The sequence below is a fragment of the Leptonotus elevatus genome, chromosome 1, assembly GCF_054856555.1.
Source record: "Leptonotus elevatus isolate MCC_2025b chromosome 1, RoL_Lele_1.0, whole genome shotgun sequence".
NCBI lineage: Eukaryota > Metazoa > Chordata > Actinopteri > Syngnathiformes > Syngnathidae > Leptonotus > Leptonotus elevatus.
In genome coordinates, this window is record NC_141239.1 from 29836173 (window position 1) to 29860508 (window position 24336).

The 24336-nt window shown below is 41.9% G+C and overlaps 1 protein-coding gene and 1 pseudogene across 6 annotated transcripts in view; one reads left to right on the plus strand and one right to left on the minus strand.

Moving 5' to 3' along the window:
• The window catches only part of LOC147181605 (homeodomain-interacting protein kinase 2-like), a 59155-nt gene that overhangs the window by 16747 nt on the left and 18072 nt on the right, over positions 1–24336 (minus strand). The window lies entirely within an intron of this gene.
• On the plus strand, positions 141–22832 carry LOC147181606 (myosin-8-like; annotated as a pseudogene). Its single transcript, XR_015096858.1, has 39 exons — positions 141–292; positions 1598–1815; positions 2008–2151; positions 2333–2489; positions 3653–3680; positions 3774–3888; positions 3965–4057; positions 5294–5357; positions 5799–5897; positions 5974–6077; positions 6173–6311; positions 6397–6515; positions 6591–6740; positions 8291–8461; positions 8774–9080; positions 9163–9230; positions 9883–9970; positions 10030–10147; positions 10623–10746; positions 10811–10947; positions 11170–11425; positions 11842–12084; positions 12168–12344; positions 12413–12558; positions 12846–12936; positions 13200–13589; positions 13659–13785; positions 14066–14184; positions 14431–14627; positions 15182–15365; positions 16057–16222; positions 16300–16424; positions 16529–16837; positions 20043–20246; positions 20823–20948; positions 21017–21187; positions 21365–21469; positions 21535–21630; positions 22623–22832. The product of XR_015096858.1 is annotated as a myosin-8-like (transcript).

Consider the following 24336-nt stretch of genomic DNA (forward strand, 5'->3'; position numbering starts at 1 on the left):
ATGCCCTAATCTTTCGTGAGCCCCCCACAAATGAGGCCTGTAAGCCGGGGCCCTGGAGTGTTCATTGCTTTTTAATGCAGGGTGCAGAGGGTTAAAGTGCTTAAAAGTGACACACGCCGGCTAAACATAGAGAAAATGCACATAGTTGTGCTCCAAATATAGCAGAGGAAGGATGACAAAGAGGCGAGGATCCAGTATAAAAGCGACCCGGTGTCTGATGAGCTGGCGACTGTCGACAGATTGTGGTTACAACCTTCACGACTTCGTAAGGACTTCTTCAGACAGCACTCGCGTGAGTATGACATAATTTGCTTCAGATGCTTGGGAGTGAAGTCAAGTTTCCTGATGATGTGGAAGAAATGGCTCGTTTGGATGTACGGTCATTCCTTGCCAAATCCACGTTGACTTTTTGCCATCTCACCATATTGCAGATTCTTAAATCATACATATAGAATTTTATATTGTAGATTCTTCAGGGATTATTTTTCTACACGGATTAATGTGACTTCAGACTCAGGCACCAATTAAGCGCAAGCCAGGAGGAAAGAGTGCAAGACCGAACATCCAGTGTGGATCTTTTCACACTTAGCTCGTTCTAGCTAGAAACGTTCTATTTTAAATATTGCCATGGTCCCAGAAATGTATTTATACGTTTTTTTATGTTTTTTATTATTATGCTAGAGCATTCAGAAGGCTTTGATGCAGCCTCTGACCTGAAGCGATCGCTTAAAGCAATGGTAGTTATTACGAAAAACGGCCAGCAGGTGGCAGCAGAGTATAAGAGATCAACCCGGGCCATGTTGCAACAAACTCTTTTCCCCAGTGTTTTCAAAAGGTTTGTGAATAATGATGAAATTTAGCTGTATTCTAATGCTAATTGCTGCAAAACAGAAACAGATACAAACATACTTTTTTCCCCCCCTGATGAAAGAAGAGACTCTAATCTTTATTTTGGTATGTTCCATGTTTTTATAGCAATAGGACACAATATTCTGTGGGGCTTGCAAAATCAGTCAAAATCCAGTAAAACAGCCGGGAGCAAAGGGGGTTGCTTCAGTAAAAATGGCTGCGAGTGAATGAGTTAAAAAATAAAATAAAGTGCAGCGTGACTACTGCAAAGCAGAACTGTCTTACACAATTGCATGTTTGCAGTAAACATTGTTAGCCAGTTTAAAATAGCCTACCGCCACTAGATTGTAACCGAACAAATGGTAAGAAAATAAATATAAAACAAGAACGGTGAGCCAGCCGACAACTTCAAGATTTCACTGGCCGACTCCCGCGTTACTCACCAAGCTCGGCCTTTTAAAGCACACACACATTCAAAGTCACAGACGCTACAGTGTAGGACACAAGGATGTTGATAATACTGCACATGACATTCATATTTTGTCTTGGTATGATGCATACAATTTAAAATACAGTATCTAAAAATAATAAAATGAATATCTAGTCAATACTTCATGGATTAATCATCTATCTGGGGATTCTGGAATGTAACCTCCGCAACAAACGAGGGACATTGTTAAATTTCACCCAAAATCCCTCATCTTGTGATTATAGGGTCTAACGTTTTACCCTCACGTTGAACCCACAGGCATCTAGAGCGAGAAGATGAGCGACGCAGAGATGGAAGTATTCGGGGTGGCCGCCCCCTACCTTCGCAAAACTGAGCGGGAACGAATCGCGGCCCAGAACACGCCGTTTGATGCCAAGGTGGCCGTCTTCGTGCCCGATCCCAAGCACGAGTACGCCAAGGGCAAGATCAAGAGCCAGAATGGCAGCAGTGTCACCGTGGAGACGGACGGCGGCAGGGTGGGAGAATGAAGGGTTTTTCTAACTCAGTACTAACCAGTTCGTTGTTCGTCTTTATGTGCCGTGACATAGACTGGCGACCATTTCATTGTTTGTCTTATATGTGTCATGACATTGACAGGGGACCAGTCAGTTGTTAAGTTCTAGTTGAACGTTGGCAATATCTCAAGAGTGCAACGTTGTTGTGTTCAGGTGCTCACGGTGCACCAGGACGACCTCCGACCCATGAACCCGCCAAAGTTTGACAAGATAGAGGACATGGCTCGTCTGACGCACCTCCACGAGCCGGCCGTGCTCTTCAACCTCAAGGAGCGATATGCCGCCTGGATGATTTATGTGAGGACAAATGCCTTGGGAAAGCCATTTGAGCATTTAGTCAATATTCTGAAAAGTCTTAGTACTCGCACACTTTTATCTTCACTAGTAATGGACCGTGGATATCAAGAAAATAAAATATATGCTCATATGAGCCGCTATCAGAGTGCTCATGTTTTGTCTGGTCCTCGTTTTTCCGCAGACATACTCTGGTCTTTTCTGCGTGACCGTCAATCCGTACAAGTGGTTACCCGTCTACAACCCCGAAGTCGTGGCGGCTTATCGTGGGATGAAGCGTCAGGAGGCTCCCCCACACATCTTCTCCATCTCTGACAACACTTACCAGTACATGCTCACAGGTGAACTCCATCAAAACACATTTAGGAAGAAGGCATACTGTGGACCAGTGATGGGCAACTAGTGGCCTATGGGGCCAAATGGCTCCTTGATTCATTCTTCCCCAATTAAAAAAACTAAAACATTATTATTATTATTACTATTAATATTTATATATTTAAATTGTATTGATTTATTTATTTTATGTGCCCCGAAAAACCCTTTAAAAAAACACTGAAAAAACACAATATGGGAAAAAAAAAATTAAAAACAAAAGAAAATGTGAATATGCAATCTGCGGATGCGGCACTGCGAATATTTAAGGGTCAACCATAGGTTTTAGTTGTAATATCACCAATCACCACTAGACAGCAGACATGTCTTGAGCTGTGCTGAGGCAGATACAGGGTCTTATACTGCCCTATACTACAACATGAGTATGCCTATATATATATATATATATATATATATTTTTTTTTTAATATTGTTTATATTTTTTTTGTGGATTTGGAATGATATGCATGGACAAACATAGTACCTCAATAATAAAATTTTGAGTGAGTTGATAAAAAAAAAAAGTACAAAATAAGATGTTGCACATAATGTTGGTTTCTTGTTTATAGATGTGTGTCATCCCTGAATGGTAATTTTTATGCAAGATAGTCCTTTGAACTGGAAAGAAAATTGCAGTATATGGTTATTTTGTTGTTTGTGTTATGCCCTTTGTTGGGTTAAGATAGTGGATTGAAAAATGTATGATCAAAAATGAGATCTATTTAAGAGCACATATTTTGCACACATGCAGGTATTTTGTCCACATATAAAACAACTGCAAGTGAATCCTTTTAGTTCTTTCAAATATGAGAACAAGCACTAAGAAATATGTTGAGTGTAAATGTGTTTAATAAAGCATGTGGGAGGGCTACAATTATATTAAAATGAAAACAAGGATGAGGATGGGTCTGAAATGTGTGTATCCTTAGCAGGGAATTTAGGTCACTGTACCCAAAAATCTTTTAACGGAACAACAGAAGATCAACTACGTGTCTATCTAATTAAACCTAAATTAACTCTGCATGATCAAGCAGCTTTTTCCACTGTGATTAAGTTAAAAATCTCTTCTGTCTGGAAGAAACAGACTGCGTGAGTATGCCTCAATTAGTAATCACGTCATTTCTTTTTTCAGATCGAGAGAATCAATCCATTCTCATCACGTGAGTTGTGAACAACTTTATGAGTCATCTTTTCTAAAAATGTCCCATTTGCCCACTTCTGGTGGCATGCTCATTGTCTCTTCATGGTGTTAGAGGCGAGTCCGGCGCAGGCAAGACAGTCAACACTAAGCGAGTGATCCAATACTTTGCAACAATCGCATCAGTGGGAGACTCCAGCAAAAAGGAGCAACTTCCTGACAAAGTGCAGGTGAAGCCCATTCAAGTTTACAAATAGAGAAAGCATGTTCAAGAATGTGGGCTGAGTTTGATGTCTTCACTGCCAGGGAACGCTAGAGGATCAAATCATCCAAGCCAACCCTCTACTGGAAGCTTTTGGGAATGCCAAGACTGTGAGGAATGACAACTCTTCTCGATTTGTGAGCTTCGACTCCACCTGTTTCATATGAATCATGTCAGAATGTGACTCTAATCTTATAATAATTATTATTATTATAAGAGCAAAAATTCATTCATCTACACTACACATACTCAATACTATGGAAGCATATCTGTTCCATTAGAGTTTGAATTGGCATTTACAACACCATTGTTTTCACCAACCAAATCTTCAGGGTTTAAAAACAATCACTGGACATGTCAAAAATTTACCACCTTATGAAAATTGTGTTTGAAAAATCATAGTCCTAAAAAATAATTAGATCTAAAAATAATCAACATTTAAAATTAATTTGAAAAATCTGTCGAAAAATTTCAACATCACTAGAAAATGTAACTAAAAAAATGCAATATCCCCCCACAACATGTAAAAAAAAAAACATCTCTAAATGTAACATCCAAAAAAATTCAACATCTAAAACAATTCTAATAAAATGCCAACATCTCAAATAATCTCCGTATTAAATAAATCAAACCAAAAAAATTCAACATCTAACAAAAATCTCAAACACCTCAACATCATCTCAAAGGTCACTTTTTTACTCACGAATGCCACCTCTGGCCTAAACCGTAACTCCAGCCTCTGTGTCAAGCTTGTGCATGGTGCGCGTATGTGCGCTCGAATAAACTCTGGAGTTTGGGCTGTGCTTGAAGCCGGTCTCTTGGTATTTTTCAGTTTCCATCCCAATTGTGCCGTACGCTAACACTACATGTCTGCAGGAAACGAGCATGACGTCACCCTCCGCCCCTCCACCCTTCCACACCCCCAATAAACTGTGGAGTGTTCACCCCAAATACTACATACTGAAGGGAAGATGCAAGCTGAGAGGCGCAGTTGCAGTTAAAACTTCAGGACCCTTGGTGGAACAAGCATGATGTAGAATTTTTTTTAAACTCCACAATGCACCTTTAAACAATTCCAGTTCAGTAAAAACTCTGTTTAGTAAAAAATATCTCCAAAAATATCTATATAGTGTATACTGTAGTGCCTAAAAAAAATCCATGTAAATGTTTGTATGTGTTATCTAAAAAATATAAACTTCTAAAAAAAATTCAACATCCCCTCACCCCAACTAAAAAAAAATAAAGAAAAATAAAGTCTGTTTAAAAATGTAAATTGCAATTCAAAATCAAGTGGCACAGATATGCTTCCATAAATCACAAACAACACCAGCAATTATAACAAAGCTAATTGACCATTTCTAATGTTTCTGCAGGGGAAATTTATCCGCATCCACTTTGGGACGAAGGGCAAGTTGGCATCAGCTGATATCGAAACATGTACGTTTGTACTTATTGTCCATAAAGTGTAACACAGCGAATCCCCTTTCATTGCTAGCTTAATGCTAATATATAACACAAAACCCCAAAGGAAGGCTAACATAAATTAGCATATATGCTATTGCTAGCTTAATGATAACATATAACACAGAACCCAAAAGGTAGGCTAACATAAATTAGCATATATGTTATTGCTATCTTAATGCTAACATATAACACAAAACACAAAAGGAAGGCTAACATAAATTAGCATATATGTTATTGCTAGCTTAATGCTAACATATAACACAAAACCCCAAAGGAAGGCTAACATAAATTAGCATATATGTTATTGTGATTCTAACTCAAACAACTGCGGCTATAACACACATACAAACAGAACATGAACATGAACACTGTACAAAAGGATCACCAAGTGAGTTTGTTGTTTGCTTGATATAGATCTTTTGGAGAAATCCCGGGTGACCTTTCAGCTGCCGGCTGAGAGGAGCTACCACATCTTCTACCAGATCATGTCCAACAAGAAGCCTGATCTCATTGGTAAACAGTAAACACTCACTTTGGATGACGAGCTGTGATTGCGTGAACATTAAGTTGCTCTTGTTCCCTAATTCAGAGATGCTGCTGATCACATCCAATCCTTTTGACTATCCCTTCATTAGCCAAGGCGAGATCAGTGTGCTGAGCATCAACGACGCGGATGAGCTGATGGCTACAGATGTCTGTTTGGAATCTTCGTCACGTGCACTTTTAGACAAGTGCTAGATGTTAAGTGGTAGAATTGTATGGCCTTAACTCGATGTCATCTTCCCCAGAGTGCCATTGACATCTTGGGCTTCAACGCCGAGGAGAAGCTTGGCATCTACAAGCTGACCGGAGCTGTGATGCACAACGGGAACATGAAGTTCAAGCAGAAGCAGCGTGAAGAACAAGCTGAACCCGATGGCACTGAGGGTAAAGTCTGACATTGTTCTAATGTTCTTCTATCAAAAGAATGGCAAATGACCACGGGACTACATGTAATCTAACATCCCAACAGTGGCTGACAAAGTTGCCTACCTCATGGGGCTGAACTCCGCCGACCTGCTCAAGGCTCTGTGCAATCCCAGAGTGAAGGTCGGCAATGAGTATGTCACCAAAGGCCAGACGCCTCAACAGGTACACTTTTTTACATGCTCTCCATGTCAAACTACTGCTAACCCACCTGGATTACTTTCCTGCTATGGTTCTCAGGTGAACAACGCTATGGGTGCCCTGTCCAAGGCTGTGTATGAAAAGCTCTTCCTGTGGATGGTCACCAGGATCAACCAACAACTTGATACCAAACTCCCGAGGCAACATTTTATTGGCGTGTTGGATATCGCCGGGTTTGAGATTTTTGAGGTAAGCACATGAAATCCTCTAGGTAACACATCTAATGTCACAATTCACCATGATATCAGGCATTCTTCCGGGTGGCAAAAACCAAAGCGTTTGCCGATGGCACCACCAATAAACAAACCCTACCATGTCATTTGACCAAGGCTGAGTCATAGAGAAAATGGATGACTTGAACAAATGATTTATTTGGTGGTACCGTGTGTATACAAAGGCAAGCCTTTCTGGTTTGCTAGTCTTCTTGTTTACAATCATAATTTGAATATCAATCCATCCGCTTATCCTCACGAGGGTCACAGGTGTGTTTTCCGCAGAGTGTGAAATATTCTGCGTGGCCCCACATTTTGTTCCTTAACATTGACCAATACAATAATTTGACAGTGAGTGAAACACCTAGCACTCTTTTCTGCACTCATTCGTCCTGCGGAGCCAAACTCCATCACAAATCCGCACTTGTGTCTCGCCATCCTACACAACGCACAGACATTTTCCCTGCTGCCTGGACTCATTTATTTTTGTTCCGCTTTCCAGACTATCTGTGACGTCAAACCGTGCTCTTGGCGGCAGCGCGCGATGATTGGGTGGGGTTTGGTCAAACTTGTAGCCACGAATTCAAGACACAGAATGCATTTTGGCACCATGTCTGGTTATCTGACATAGTGACTGTCATGAACGACAAAAAAAGTAGTATAGTATGAGCTCGGCACAAGTCGACTCCATACTTAAGAATTCAAACGGAACAAATATTTTGGATTTAAAGGTGAAACGTCTTCAACAAACAAACAAGAGTTTAGTTGGCGCTATTAATTTTTGCGGATCACCATGATGATGAAACCATATCTGGTGGGTATATCTGGTGACGCAACCCCCAAAACAACACGTTTTGTCATGGGATCAGTTTAAGATCACCAACAAAGTTTTTGACTCTGATCTCTACAGTAGCCGTCTGGAATTCTTGAGTAACTCACATTCTGCCACCCGGAAGTATATCTATGCCTATTATTTATAAACAGGGTTGGGAAATCCAGGGGTCTATTTCACAACAAACACCAAGACTAACCCTGAACAGCGAGAGCGGAGACTCAGCGTTTTCGGTTCTAGGACAGCTAATTTGAGATAGTTATATCAACGCAGAGTAGTTTCGCCTGGCGTTGCCACTACACTAAAAAGACCACATCAATGGAAGCCCGATTCGTCGAGTCACCATAGCGCAGAGCGCGGCGCCGCCCTCTGCTTCCGTGTTTATTTATTTTTTTACCCCTCTCAGCTGAAAATCTTAATGCGATCGTATGGCAAATTTGAACATGTTTTTAGAAAAAAAGTGCAACACCGCAGCGGCTTCCCATAGAGGAAGGCGGTGTGAGAGAACGTTGCTGCTTGGGTCAATGCGTAAATTTAAATGTAGTCCTTTGCAATCACAATAATATTACAGCCAAAAGCTAAAGCCAATCTGTGGCAGGGTTTTTACTTTGTGGACCTGGATTCCCCACCCCTGTTTATGAACATCATTAATTGGCCTATTCTCACTGTTGATGAAGTACTGCTGTTGAATTCAGATGAACAGTCTGGAGCAGCTATGCATCAACTTCACCAATGAGAAGCTGCAGCAGTTCTTCAATCACCACATGTTTGTGCTGGAACAAGAAGAGTACACGAAGGAAGGCATCGAATGGGAGTTTATTGACTTTGGCCTGGACTTGGCAGCCTGCATTGAGCTCATTGAGAAGGTCCACCATCACATGTTGTCCCATCAGTTGTATTTGTAACCCTCATCACATAATAGTTTTTCATTGTTGACTTCCTGACTTACTAAGACTTAGTTGTTCTACTTGTACACTGTAATGTCTTACTAATAAAGACAAAGAGCGTACAAGAACACTGATCTTATTTGTAGCCTATTTTAAGAGAGGGAATGCTATTGAACTGTCAAAATAAACCAAATCCCATCTAAAACAGAATCATTCAAGTATTACAGTAACCCTGTTGCATCTACATAATATCAAAATGTCAATAAATCTTGTCAACTTTCCATCATGCAGCCAATGGGCATCTTCTCCATTCTGGAGGAGGAGTGCATGTTTCCAAAGGCCACGGTCATGTCCTTCAAGAACAAACTTTACGACCAACACCAGAGCAAGAGCAGCATCTTCCAGAAGCCCAAACCTTCCAAAGGAAAGTCCGAGGCTCACTTCTCACTGATGCACTACGCCGGCACGGTGGACTACAACCTCAGTGGCTGGCTGGAGAAAAACAAGGACCCACTGAACGACACTGTGGTGCAGCTGTACCAAAAAGCCTCTGTCAAGCTGCTCTCCCAGCTCTTTGCGACATACGCCTCAGCAGATGGTCAGTTCTCTGCCAGTGAATTACAAAAATATTCCAACCAAAATACACTCTAAAGTCATCACGTGTTTATTTGTCATCATAGCTGATGGAAGCAAGAAAAGTTCCAAGAAAAAGGCTTCATCTTTCCAGACGGTCTCTGCACTTTTCAGGGTAATAAGAGTTTAGGAGAAAGTGACATCTTGTGGAAAACCCTAATGCAGTGGTACCTTGGCTTAAGTTTTTCGAGTTACGAGCTGTAGTTTAGGTAATTTGCTTTGTGTTGTGAGCCCACGTTTGAGTTACGAGTGAGCTTCAGATAGGCTGCTGCTCGAGTGAAGTAAAATGAAACTTGGAATAAAAGGTTACAAACGTCACATGGCTAAACCCAGAAAACAGGTTAGGTCAATTACCTAAGCCCTTAGGCACTGTTATGTCATTTTCAATTGACAAGTGGCAAAATGGTAGCACACTGAGATGAAAAAAACCAAGTGATTTTTTTTGCGTAATTCATATTCCAAATTGAATATTAATCAAAATGCGGTGTTTAGACTAGTGGAGCCACATACAACATTATTGTAAAGAAAAGTTTGGACTTGACTTCCTCTTTACGGCACTGGAATGCCAAAGTCACTGATGCACTTTCAGGTTATTATTAAACAGGGTTCAAACTTGGTCACAGAATGAATTAAACTTGTAAATCAAGGTACAAATGTAATTTGCTAATCAGTTTATCAACCTGCTGTACTAAAAAATGTTCATTATAAATCAATGTTGTTAACACAATCACATCGTAGATGCTTTCTTTGTTTTTGCCTGCCTGCAGGAGAACCTCAACAAGCTGATGGCCAACCTCAGGTCCACACATCCACACTTTGTCAGGTGCATCATCCCCAACGAGACAAAGACTCCTGGTAAGGACAATTAAGATTGTCAGTGTGAAGACAAGCTAATACCAGGAATGTCCTCACAGGGGCAATGGACCACCATTTGGTTCTGCATCAGCTTCGTTGTAATGGAGTACTAGAAGGAATCAGGATCTGTCGTAAGGGATTCCCCAGTAGAATCCTCTATGGAGACTTCAGACAGAGGTAGTAAATCTGTTATGATCATACAGTGAATCTCCGTTTATCATGAGAAATACCCCACCACACATAGGACTGTTTTTGGTGGGCAGAGTCTTCGCTGTAATACATACTTAATGCCTGTCATTTTGCTTCTCAAAACAGTACCTCTAATATGGGGATAAATAGTTGGGTTTTCCCACCAGCCAACAGGCTAGATCTGTCCGATCAATGCTGCATGAACTGAAGAAGCCTGCTCAGATGAGAGGTGAAACTTCTAAGGCAACCAAATCAGTCCAGTTGCAATCGATCCAACGCTCTGATAATAGAACACTGGCAATAAAAAGGCCTTGAATACATCTTTTTAGTGGGGTATCGCCATTGTGGATTTTTGCAATTCATTGACTGCAAATAGTGGATGAAGACTGTATTGAAAAAGACAATAGAAACAATCACGAAAAATTAAAAGCTTTGATAAAGCGTTACTGTACTTTTACGGCAGGTACAGGATTCTGAATGCCAGCGCTATCCCTGAAGGACAGTTCATGGACAGCAAGAAGGCGTCCGAGAAACTCTTGTCCTCTATTGACGTGGATCATGCTCAATACAGATTTGGACACACAAAGGTATCTGTTAGAAAGCTTGTGGTTGTTCTTTTGCTCCAATGATGATGCTCTTAACTCCCTACAGGTCTTCTTCAAAGCGGGCCTTCTGGGTCTTCTTGAAGAGATGAGGGATGAGCGTCTGGCGGTTTTGATGACCCGCATCCAGGCGGTGGCCAGAGGTTACGTCACCAGGCTGAAAGTCAAGGAGATGGGAAAGAAGAGGTATTTGAGAGACACACTCATTTCATATCCAGAACAATGTAATCCTATAATGGTCGCAGTGCAATGTGTCTTCAACTGAAACCATGTGTGACTGCTGGCCCAAATGGCCACAATACATAAACCGTGACCCTCACTGATGTAACAGTGAATTTTCATGTCCATCCATGTCAAAAATTGCAGTAGTTTGCTACTATAATGATGTTCACGGTTTGCGCTCTCCAGAGATTCCATTTTCATCATCCAGTACAACATCCGCTCGTTCATGAACGTGAAGAACTGGCTTTGGATGAGGCTGTTCTTCAAGATCAAACCTCTGCTGCGGTGCGCCGAGGCTGAGAAGGAGATGCAGAGTGTGAGAGAGGAGCTTTTGCGCTTAAAGGAGGAGCTGGCCAGGACTGAGGCTCGCAGAAAGGAGCTGGAGGAGAAAACTGTGGGACTCGTCCAGGAAAAGAATGACCTTCATCTTCAAATCCAAGCAGTATGTCAACACATGGGGATCATTTTGGGATACATCTTAAGAGTAAGTCATGAAACTGGTGGAGGTCGACGGCAGAGCTAGAGGACTCCGGTCACATAACTTGACTCAAGTCAGACTTAAGTTGCCAAGACCTGCCTTCAATTTAACCTGATAGCCAGAAGATACTGTTTGCGAAGTACAGTAGCTAATTTGTGAATTTGCGACTGAGCAAGTCTGTATGACTTGCTTTACTTAAGTAATAACTTCACTCAACTTGCTTGACATTTATTGTAATCTCATCTTGAATTGCTTTAGTTTGCCACAGTAACTTGGGACTCGCTTAAAACTTACTTAAGTTTGACAGTATTTTGTATGTGACTTACTCTCACCTCTGGTAGAGAGTAACACATTAATTCCAACTAAATCTTGCACTGCAGGAACGAGAGAACCTGTGCGATGCCGAGGAGAGATTTGAAGGTCTGATCAAGAGCAAGATTAATCTGGAGGCTAAAGTCAAAGAATTATCCGAGAGGTTGGAAGAGGAAGAGGAGATCAGTGCGGACATTATAGCTAGGAGGCGAAAGCTGGAGGATGAAAGTTCTGAGCTCAAACGGGACATTGACGATCTGGAATTAATTATCACCAAAGTCGAGAAGGAAAAACATGCTACTGAAAACAAGGTTACCAATCCCTCTGAAAACCCATCTTCCATTAAGCTTGCAGCTCAGTTATTTCTTCTTCTTCAATTTCTTTGGTTCTGTAGGTCAAGAATTTAATGGAGGAGGTAACCATGCTGGAGGAAAACCTGATGAAGTCCTCCAAGGAATACAAAGCCCTGCAGGAGGTTCATGAGCGGATGTGTGATGACCTCCAGACTGAGGAGGATAAAGTCAACGTTCTGATGAAGACAAGGATTAAGTTGGAGCAACAAGTTGACGATGTAAGTTTCACACAATTTCGTTCCTCGTTAGTGTCTCGATGAGGTGAAGAGTGATTTGTCTGTATCAGCTGGAGGGCTCACTGGAGCAGGAGAAGAAAGTGAGAGCTGACTTGGAGAGATCCAAAAGAAAGCTGGATGGAGACCTAAAGCTGAGTCAGGAGACTGTTATGGACTTGGAGAATGAAAGGCAGCAGAATGAAGACAGACTCAATAAGTACAGTGTCTAATACAATATGTCAATTATTTATTATTAGGACTAACCCCTTAAAATATTAGATTATAGATGTTATCTGACAATTACTCCCCCCCCCCCAAGATTTCTTTGTAAATTCTTCTATCTAGAAGGCATGACATAGACTGACTACAGATGAAAATGAGCATAATGCTAAATCTGGTGCAGCCATCTTTTTAATGTTACTGCACATTGTCCGCTAAATAAACTAAATTCAAACTCGAGTCAGCTCTCAGCTGAGGAAAATCAACAAGAATGTTATTTTTCAGAAAAGATTTGGAAATCAGAAACCTGCAGTTCAAAGTAGAGGATGAGCAAGCCCTCGCCACTCAGCTGCAAAAGCAGATAAGAGAACTTCAGGTTTGCTTGCAGACAGTACACATACACCACACAGAAAAAGGTTTGGGATATTTGAGGTGACATTTGGGGTTGACCCTAAACTAAAATGAATTATGCTTAATTGGACCGACTTTTGAATGTGCGTTAAAGAGCAACAAGCTCTGAAACATTGATCATTCAAAAATTAAGAGAAGGTCAAATTGAAATTACTCCCATATCATTTCGTGAGTAGTGTATCATCTTCGGTGCACAAGAGTGTTTGCTTGTTTGAATATTTTCCACAGGCTCGTATAGAGGAGCTGGAGGAAGAAACAGAATTAGAACGTTCAACCAGGGCCAAAGCAGAGAAGCAGACGTCAAATCTCTGCACAGATCTGGAGGAGATCAGCGAGAGGCTAGAGGAGGCCGGAGGAGCCACCAACACTCAGGTGGAAATTAACAAGAAGCGCGAGACTGAGTTCCAGAGGCTGCGACGTGACCTGGAGGAGGCCACTCTACAGCATGAAGCCGTCACAGCTGCTTTGCGCAAGAAGCATGCGGACAGTGTTGCACAGCTTGGAGAACAAATCGACAATCTGCAGAGAATCAAGCAAAAACTGGAGAAGGACAAAAGCGAACTGAAGATGGAGATTCAAGACATGGCGAGCCATGTAGAGAGTGTTGTGAAGAGCAAGGTAAGGGATGGTGGTTTCTGTGAGAAGTTTCTTGCACTGGAACATGCTTACAAAGTCAAAACGTTTCAGTCCAACATGGAAAAGACCTGCCGCAACATGGAAGAGCAAAGTAGCGAGTACAAGACCAAAGCAAACGAAGCCCAGAGAGCACTCAGTGACTACGCCACCACCAACGCACGTCTTCAGACGGAGAATGGTCAGTTAATGCACAGGTGGACAGAAATACTACTCAGAAAAGTGCAGATACATTGGTGCCAAAGAACTATGTTGAAAAGAGATTAGGAGTTTAATTTAGCTTTGCCGCCATATTGTGGGATCTATAGGCAATTATAAACCTTTTGGGGGGTGTCCATGGAGGATGAACAAAGTAGCAAGCCCATTTTGACTTTTTGAAATGACTGAGTAGAAAGTACTTATAACTGTGTTCAAATATAGGAAATACAGAATACAAGTGACATTTTTTGTTGTTTTGGTAGGTGAGCTTTCTCGGCTGTTGGAGGAGAAGGATGCTGCACTCAACCAGATGAACAGAAGCAAAGCAGCCAGCAGTCAACAGATCCAAGAGCTCAAGAGGCTTCTGGATGAAGAAATTAAAGTCTGTGCCATACGGTGGTTCAGTTGTTCATAGTTATATTTTTTGGGGTGGGCTGAACCAGAATAATGGGGAAAATTGATTTGATATACGAGTATAGTGACTTATGAGCTTGGTCACATAACAACTCAAAACTAGTGCGTCAAGGTACCACTCAATATAAAAAATTGAACTGAACTGCATACTGTCATCTGTAGTCCTTTTGGAGAAGATACACTACTGCGTTGTTTATTTGTTTGTTTGTTTTAGGAGAAAAATGCCTCAGCACACAGTTGTCAGTCTTCCCGTCATGACTGTGAGCTTCTGAGGGAACAATATGAGGAGGAACAGGAGGCCAAAGCAGAGCTGCAGCGCTACCTCTCCAAGGCCAACAATGACGTGGCCCAATGGAGAACCAAATACGAGACAGATGCCATACAACGCGCCGAGGAACTGGAAGAAGCCAAGTAAGGACTGAGCATTGTTTTTCCTAACCATACTCAGTTCTGACTTACATACTGCATCGTCTGCAGTGAGTCAGATTTGTTTCCAGTCAGTGGATTCAGCCAAGGCTACCCTTTCTCAACAATTTTGATCATTATGTTTATGGACAGAATTTGGGTGGGTCCAGTTTAATGGCCTCAGTATGAAGTCTCAGCTTTTTTGCAGATGATGTACTTTTGCTGGCTTTATCAAGCCACAATCTTTAACTCTCGCTGGAGTGGTTTGCAGCTGAATGAATTTCAAATCTGAAACCAAGGTCAAAAAAGGGTGAAGTGCCCTGTCCAGGTCGGTGATGAGATATTTGGGAGTTTTGTTCACAAGATTTTACCAGTCGATCTATGTTCCCACCCGCATCTATGGTCACGGGCTGCAGGTTGTAACCACAAAAACAAGATCACGGACACAAACGGCTCAAATTAGTTTCCTTCCGCAGGGTGTCTGGGTGCTCTCTAACCCTGGATAAGAGGACGCAAAACTCTCAGTTGTCATTCTCCAATTATTCCTGTATGATCCACAGGAAAAGGCTAGTCCAGCGGCTGCAGGAGTCCGAAGAGTCGACAGAGATGGCAAATGCAAAAAGTGCGTCCCTGGAGAAGACCAAGCAGAGGCTACAGGTTGAGGTGGAGGACCTGATTGTGGAGCTGGAAAGGGCAAATACATCCAATGCTACCATGGATAAAAAACAGAGAAACTTTGACAAGGTATGCCTTCACAACTGATGACGACGGAATTGACAGGCTTTTTCTCCTCTCTAGTTTGGCATAACTGGCTTGTTTGATTCACGCCTATTTAAAGCTCGTGGTCCTCTTAACATTGGTGCCATCAAAAGATTGTCCCTGCTTTATGATATGCAATAGAGAGACTCATCCATCCATCCATCCATTTTCTTAACCGCTTGTTCTCAAGGGTCGTGGGGGCGGGGGGGGGGGGGGGGGGGGCGCTGGAGCCTATCCCAGCTGGCTTCGGGCAGTAGGCGGGGTGCACCCTGAACTGGTTGCCAGCCAACCGCAGGGCACACAGAGACAAACAATCATCCACACTCACAATCACACCTATGGACAATTTGGAGTGTTCAATTAACCTGACATGCATGTCTTTGGAATGTGGGAGGAACCCGGAGCACCCGGAGAAAACCCACGCAAGCACGGGGAGAACTTGCAAACTCTACCCAGGAAGGCCGAAGCCCAGACTCGATCTCACGTCCTCTGGACTGGGAGGCAGACGTGCTAACTAGTCACCCACCGTGCCGCCCAGGGAGACTCATACACATCTAAAATTTTGAACTGACAAAGTCTTTCGGCTTAAAAGAGAAACATCTTCAACAAACAAGAAGAGTTCAGTTGCCTCCATTCAACCTTTGTAGTTAAAGCTGGTTATTTTTTATTGTTGTAGGTGCTGTCTGACTGGAAACAGAAATGTGAGGAGAGTCAGTCGGATTTGGAAGTGTCTCAGAGAGAGTCCAGAGCTCTGAGCACTGAACTCTTCAAACTCAAGAATTCATACGAGGAAGCCTTAGAGCACCTGGAGAGCATGAAGAGAGATAATAAAAACCTTCAACGTAAGAGTGAAACAATCACGAAATCATCTTGTTCTCCTGTGTTGTGGAGATCTCGTTACTCCTATTCTATCACTCAGAGGAGATCTCAGACATCAGTGAGAACATCGGACAGTCGACTAAAATAATGCACGAGCTGGAGAAAGTCGCCAAGCTAGCTGAGCAAGAGAAGAAAGACACTCAGACGACACTCGAAGAGGTTGAGGTAGGTGGCCACGTTTTTTACTTGTTCAAGTTGAATCAGTCATTTTTACCAGTCTTTTTTTTACGTCAGTATCTGTTCTTCGACTTTATCTATTTTTCCTGCAGTCGTCTCTGGAACACGAGGAGGCCAAAATTGTTCACCTCCAACTGGAGCTAAACCAGATCAAGTCAGAAGTTGACAGAAAAATGGTAGAGAAAGATGAAGAGATGGACCAGTTAAAGAAGAACCACCAGAGGACCGTGGACAACCTGCAGAGTACGTTGGAAGCCGAGACACGGAGTCGGAACGATGCCATCAGGTTGAAAAAGAAGATGGAGGGAGACATAAACGAGATGGAGATTCAGCTTGGCCATGCTAACCGCCAAGCTTCTGAGGCCACAAAGCAAATGAGGAACCTGCAAACCCAGTTGAAGGTTTGTGTGACAGTTTTGGTCAGAGAAACACAAATACACTGGCACCTTGATATAATAGTTGAATCCGTTCCACGATCAAGGCCATAACTAATTTTCCCCAGAAACGCATTTACTGTATCTCAAACTATCAGCAGGGGACAAGGACGTTCCACTGATAACCCTGTGATGTTTCAAGGGTTTCATCTAGTACAGGGGTAGACAAGTTTGGTCCTAGAGAGCCGCACTCCTGCATGTTTTTGATGTCTCCCTCCTTGAACACAGCTGAGAAGCTCCTGCAGAACGTAATTATGAGCTGATGATTTGAAACACCTGGGTTGCAGGCAGGAGACACCGAAAACATGCAGGACTGCGTCTCTCTAGGACCGAACTTGCCTATCCCTGATCTAGAACCTTCACAGAAAGTTTCACTGAGAACCCTTTTATATTCTAGATTCTAGAATCTTCACAGCGAGTTTCAGAAAGAACCCTTTTGTGTTTCGAGGGTTTTATCTAGAACCTGCACAAGGAGTTTTGTTTTTCATAAGAGTTTTTATTAAGAATCACTGTATTCTACTGAACAAAGTGAAACATTCATACACATTTAATGAGTATTTTGTTTTTATTATTAAAAAAAATATTTGAACAATCAAGCATAAGGACAGCAGACTGTCTAAGGAAAAGCTATTATGTAGGTCCTGAAGGGAGGGCAGGACAAGTGAACAGAGGTCCAGTGGAATCAGCAACATGACAGCTAGACGCACGCAAGCGCAAGCCATGCATACCTGTCCTCAGCAGGTGGATTCATATCATCTCCAGGAATTGCGACATAGAAAGGGAGGGCAAAAAAAAGAAGACAGTAGCACCAATAGAAGGCATAAATACTGCACCAGATGAAGCCATCTATAAATAAAAAAAATAAAGTAAAGCCATGCATGGTGGAATGAGAGCAGTCAGCGTATGCATTTATTTATTTATCAGCACATGATAATGGTGACAGTGGAACAGACTGCACTCTAAAAATTGATTGGTTAAAAAAAACTACCAATCTAGTCAGTTAAGCTCCTATTGGATTGATTAACCAATAGATTGGTCAGACGTTGACCATTCTGGGTGATTACGGAGATACCAATTGTTTTGGTTTGCCAAACAACCAATGAAATTGGTTACAATAGAAAGTAAGTCTAGATAGATCACTTGGAAATATATGTATTGTTTCAATTTATTTTATTATAAATGTATTTATTAATTATTACCTGATTACAATATATGATAAATAATAGTGTTTAAAAATGGAAATGTGTGTCTAGATAGATCACGTGGCCAGCTCAGTGGTCTAGTGGTAGAGTGTCTTCCCTGAGACTGGGAGGTTGTGGGTTCAATCCCTGGCCGGTTCAAACCAAAAACTATAAAAAAAATTGGGGCCCATTTGCCTCCCTGCTTGACACTCAGCATTATGGGTTGGAATTGGGGGGTTAGATCACCAAATTATTCCCAAATGCGGCCCCCGCTGCTACTCACTGCTCCCTCAGGGGATGGGTCAAATATGGAGAATGAATTTCACCCCACTTCATTTGATTATTTGAGGTTTTTGATCACTGGAGGTTTCACTTCAATCCAGCTTGTAATACAAATTCATATACAGGTGATCACCGAGGTGGTCGTCATTCACTAGAATTGATGATTGATGGAAGTGCCCACCTTTTGCCGTGTGATTCAGCACTGTCAGCAAATGCTTGATAATGCGAAGCCTTACAAAAATACACGGATTGAGAAGGACCATGTGTAGTCACCGTGATCGACAGACGTAATCCTGCTTCACTCGGTTCTTCGCAAGGTTGTTTTAGTTAACTAAAACTAACGAAAAAACTAAAACTAACATTCCAAAAACAATTTCGTTAACAAAAATATAATTAAAACGAAAATGCTTTAAAAAAAACGAAAACTAACTGAAACTACATTTTATGTTTACAAAACTAACTATAATTATAGCAAAAATGTCTTTTGTTTTAGTCTCTGGCAATTAATTTAATGCATGAGCCCTTGGGTATGATTTTAAATGTGATTTTAAATAGATTTATTTTGATATTAACCGGAATAAGGACGTTTGAAAGAGTATCACACAAAAGGGACTTCATCTAGCAGCAGCAGCCAATACAAAAGCACCTTCAGATGATGTCGCTCCCATGGTGTTTTATAATAATAAAATATATATATATATATATATATATATATATATGTATATATAAAATAATATATCATTTATGAAATAACTAAAACATTTTTTTTTAACTAACAGAATCACCCTGAAAACTCATTAAAACTAACTACATTTAAAAAAACAAAACTCAAAACGACTAAAATGAAACTTTCCAAAACTAAACCTGGTTCTCAGTCTGTGCATCTTTTCAAGGCTTCGCATTATTCAATTTCTGAGTGAATACTAAATCATGGCTAAACATTTTAATATTTGATGGTAAGGATCTTTTAATACCCATGTTTTGAACAGCCCTTGAAGATCACTTTCTTACAAAAATAGTTATCTGTATTGAAACGGTCCTTACAGGAACCCTTAGCCTCAAAAGAACTCTTGAAGAATTTCTTCTCCAAAAAAAAAGGTTCCTCAGAAGCCCATAATTCTGGGTAGACTCTCTGCCCTTCATGAAGAACCCTTTTGGAACCCTTACTTCTAAGCATGTAATTGCCGCTGCCCTAAAAAAGTAGTCAAATACCGGTAAGTCTATCTTATAAATACAATAAGCGAATGCAAAAAATACATTATTTTTTATAAAGTGTAATTACTGTACAGTACTAGCAATTGTGTGTTGGGTGTGGCCTATTGAGTGACAACAGGAGCTGGAGTCGGGTTGGCCAGTTAATCTCTGGTCATGAATTGTTACCTACAACAGCTCCTGGCGAGTGGTCTCATTTTGTATTTGTCTTTGACTGTTCCGTTCAATTAATGTACGCTACGGCTCTCCATGCCCACATGTGAGCATTATACTAACTTAATTGCTCAATTGTTTTTCGCTACCCACACAGCTTTCGCTTATTTAAAGTCCACCCGTAACTCAAGGTTGACTTTTTCCCCAGAAATTTTATCTTGTAACACAAAGCAAAAAAATTGACCAAGCGATTATTTGAAAAACTCATAGGTTGGGGGCGCCCAATAGTCAAGGTACCGCCACATTCAATCACCCATCTGAGTAAATTGTTGTGTATACTCAAGGACAAACAAGTCCACCTGGATGAAGCTCTACGCAGTCAAGAGGACATCAAGGAGCAACTGGCCATCACAGAACGCCGTAATGGTCTGATGACAGCCGAGATGGAGGAGGTGAGGGCAGCTTTGGAGCAGGCGGAGCGAAGTCGCAAGCTGGCTGAGCAGGAACTGATGGAAACTAGCGAGAGGGCTCAGCTGCTACACTCGCAGGTGAGGGTACCAGACATTTAGCTTCAATACTGCATTTGTGGTCGCATTTTAATTTGTGTCTGCACTCCTCACAAAAACCTATTGAGGTGCTGATAACCATTGTGTGTGTGTGTGTCCTGATGCCAAAATGTGAACAGCATAATAGAGAAGAAGACTGTTCAATAAATGTATTGGTCCAATGATTGTCCTTTACTTACCTTGGGACTAGAAACTTCTCTTGGGACAAGTACCTTGTCTCTGGACTAGAATCTTCCCTCTGGACTGGAATCATCTCTTGGGGACTGGAACCTTATCTGGGGATGGGACTAGAACTGTCCTTGCGGACTACTATGTTCTTTTGGAGATACAAACTTTACTTGGGACAAAAAACTTTTGTTGGAATGAAAATTCATCATTAAGAACTATAAACTTCACTTGGAACTTGACCATACTCTCAAAACTAGAATCTCTCTTAGAAGGACAAGACCCTTGTTTCAAGACTTTTCTAAGGACAACCACTTAATTTCACCTCCAAGCCAGCATCTATAAGTTGTTGTGAGTAGTGCAAGTACAAGTCTTATCAATGTTTTGATGCAGAATGCAGGCCTCCTGAACTCTAAAAGGAAGATGGAAAGTGACTTGGCTCAGCTGCAGTCAGAGATGGAGGACACAGTCCAGGAGGCGAAGGATGTTGACGAGAAGGCCAAGAAAGCCATAACAGATGTAAATGCCGCCACCTTTCTGTCATTCACGGCAGAATATGATTTACAGCTTGCAATCACTTCACGCAGGCCGCAATGATGGCTGAGGACCTGAAGAAGGAGCAGGAAACTAGCGCTCACTTGGAGAAGATGAAGAAGAACCTGGATGTGACCGTCAAGGACCTGCAGCAGCGTCTTGACGAGGCTGAAAGCCTCGCCATGAAGGGTGGGAAGAAGGAGCTCCAAAAGATGGCCACCCGGGTACGAATATGCATACCACAAACAAATAAACAGAATAAAACAAAAAAATATAACAGATTGCATTTTCCTTGTTGGACATGTAAAATTTACCTATTCGCTAGTTTTTTGGGGGAAACTAATCCCCCATTATTCACAGCCAAAAAACCAAGCAAAACAGATCAACAACTTTTTCCTCAGGTCCACGAGTTGGAAAAGGAATTGGAGGCGGAGCAGAAACGTGGCAGCGAGGCCATGAAAGGAGTCCGCAAATACGAGCGGAAGATTAAAGAGCTGACTCTTCAGGTCAGAAGGTTATCCTGGTGTCGAATCAAGGAAACATAATCATGCTAATAATCTTCCTTTTCCAGGGAGAAGAGGAGAAGAAGAACGTGGCCAGACTTCAGGATCTGGTAGACAAGCTACAGCTGAAAGTCAAAGCATACAAGCGGCAGAGTGAGGAAGCGGTGAGTGCAGGTCCCAACAGATACTTCCGTGCTGCACTTAAGTAGATATCTACAGTGTTTTAAGTGGGCCAGAACGCACTGGTACGGAACTCCGGCACTTAACAAAATCCCTTGAGCGTTCAGATACTTCTCAACGTACTTACTTACTGTCAGCGTTCCCGTACACTTGACAATGCATGTCTTAATCCCAAAAAATTGTACCGCCGAGCGCTGCTCATCCACGGACTTGCATATAGTATGTAAGTCTGTGTGCTCAATACTATACTTATACATAGTATGTAAGTCCATGCGCTCATCACATCACCGAGTGCACACTTACTACGTCATCTTGTCGAGACTCCAGTACCCATACAGCTCTGTGCTTTACGAGAGAAGCACACGTGTCATTCAAGCCGCCCGCTGTAAACGTGATGCTAGCCCGATGCTAGCAGACCCAAAGGCATGTGTACAACCATAGCTCTTGAGTTAAGAAAATGAAATGAAAATGCTGTCCTGGCTTGAAGCTTAAAAAAAGACCACGGTCAGACTCAGAGGTGGATTCGCAGGCTGACACAGCAAGGACGTAAAAAAACAACCTGGATTGCCGAAGCTCTTTTGCTTTGACTTAAGTACAGGAGTAATCAGTATTAGTTTTCTCTTAGACAAATAGCTGTACTTCTACTTAAAGCAACATTGTGGAGTTGGTCACTTTCTTACTCACGACTGCCACCTCTGGCATGAAGCGCAACTACAGCCTTTGTGTAAAGCTCGTGCATCGCACCACTCCCCCCCTCCCTCAAGAAACTGTGGTGTGTTGGGGGCGAACACTCCACACTGAAAGGAAGATAGAAGCTGATAGGCACAGTCTTTGTTAAAAAGTCATTCCTCTTCGTACTCATCTAGGCATTTGTGGCGTATGCATGATGTAGAAAAGTTTTAACAATAACATTTTCAACTCCACAATACACCTTTAAGTACAGAGTGTGAGCACTTTTGACAACTCTGGTCTTTAGGAGGAACAAACCAGCGTCCATCAGGCCAAGTTCCGGAAGGTGCAACATGAGCTGGAGGCAGCGGAGGAACGAGCGGACGTCGCAGAGTTCCAGTTGAATAAACTACGAGCAAAGAGCCGTGACATTGTGGGGAAAGTTGAGTAAAAAGATGCCTGGTGCGCTACTTCACCCAAGTACAAGTTGCGTTCATACAGCAAGAATGACATGTAATACAGTGGTAAATTATAAGATGGAGCTTGGTCAACTTTTTTTGCTTTGTGTTGCAAGCTTAAATATGAGTTGTAAGTGCGCTTCAGATACACCGCTGCATGAGTTAGTTGACAAAAATAAATAAATGGGGCAGCAAAATTACTGTGATGCCCTCGCATGTGGGCAAGGAGATCCACAGTCACTGATCACCGCTAGCCGTTTATTGAATGACTTGATAATGTTACACAGGGTGGCCGTGCTTTGAAAATGATGGATCTTCAAATCATACGTCTGTGTTGTTATTAAGTGTTTGCTCACAGACACAAAATATTTACTTGGTTGTTTATTTTTCACACTTTCACACACAAAGTCACTTTTCCATCATTTGTCTACTTGAAGGCATTGATATTGAAACTGTATATCTGAATTGATTATGTAAACCTGTGATGTTAGAATTTGGAGAGATTGTCAAACATGTTCATGATCATAAACATGTTCAGTTTTGTTGTGATCATAGTTTGCAGTGGTGTACAATCATGTACTGTGTTGTACTTGTTTCTATTGCAGTACTTTGAAACTTCACAACTACAATCGCAAACATGTTCACCAACCTTGTACTATCCACACTGAACAGGCTCCACAAAGATGGAGACATTTTGCTGATGTTTATCTCCAATAAAGACTTTCCAAGTACTGTACCAAGAATGTTGATATAACCACTACTAGATTGTTCTCTCCAGTTCTCCCAATAAGAGGCAGGCTCAAGTATGCTATGTCCAAAGTGTAGCTACTCATATGTGTCACCCTTCTACTAACAAGTAATCAGAAAAAATAAGTAAGAATAGATTAGTCAATGTCTTGCAGATGCATCAAACTATTCAAATCTATTCAATTTAGGGTTGATTTATCTTAGGTTACGAGGAGATTGGCGACAGCAAACTGCTTCGAGTAAAGAGAAACCTCCAATGGAAATAAGACACGCTGACAAGCAAACAGTTGAAAATGTATAATGTGTATGGGAGGGCAAAAAAAGTGTGAATAAAGTCCTTTAACAGAATTTTCTCAAACCCAATTATGAACAAAAGATGTGCAAGTTTAATACCAGTTTACAATTTAATATACAGTAATCTGTTTTTTTTTTATATTCTTTTTTTTGTACAATGTTTTTCTCTGTCCATTCCAGTTTAAAATGCTCTCAAAGTTCCCGTTCGTATTCAGAATGTTCAGTTTTTTCAATATCAGTTTGGTATCCGTTAAGTATTGGTTTGTGTATCGAGTTGGTATTAGTTCAGAAATCAGATTGGCAGGGGCTGTGGGCCAGTGGAGTGCCTGGCGGACCTGCCGTGCCCCGTTTTGCTGCGTAGGACTCGGGGCCCAGGCCGTGTTGGGGTGGGGGCCGCTCCTGGCTCCTGGGTTTGCTCTCCGGCCGGTGGCCCCTGCGGGGCCCGGGGGTGGTGCCTTGGCGCTGCTGTGGCTTGGGGGGCCCCGGGGGGTTGTGCTTGCTCTGTCTTGGCCGGGTCTACGG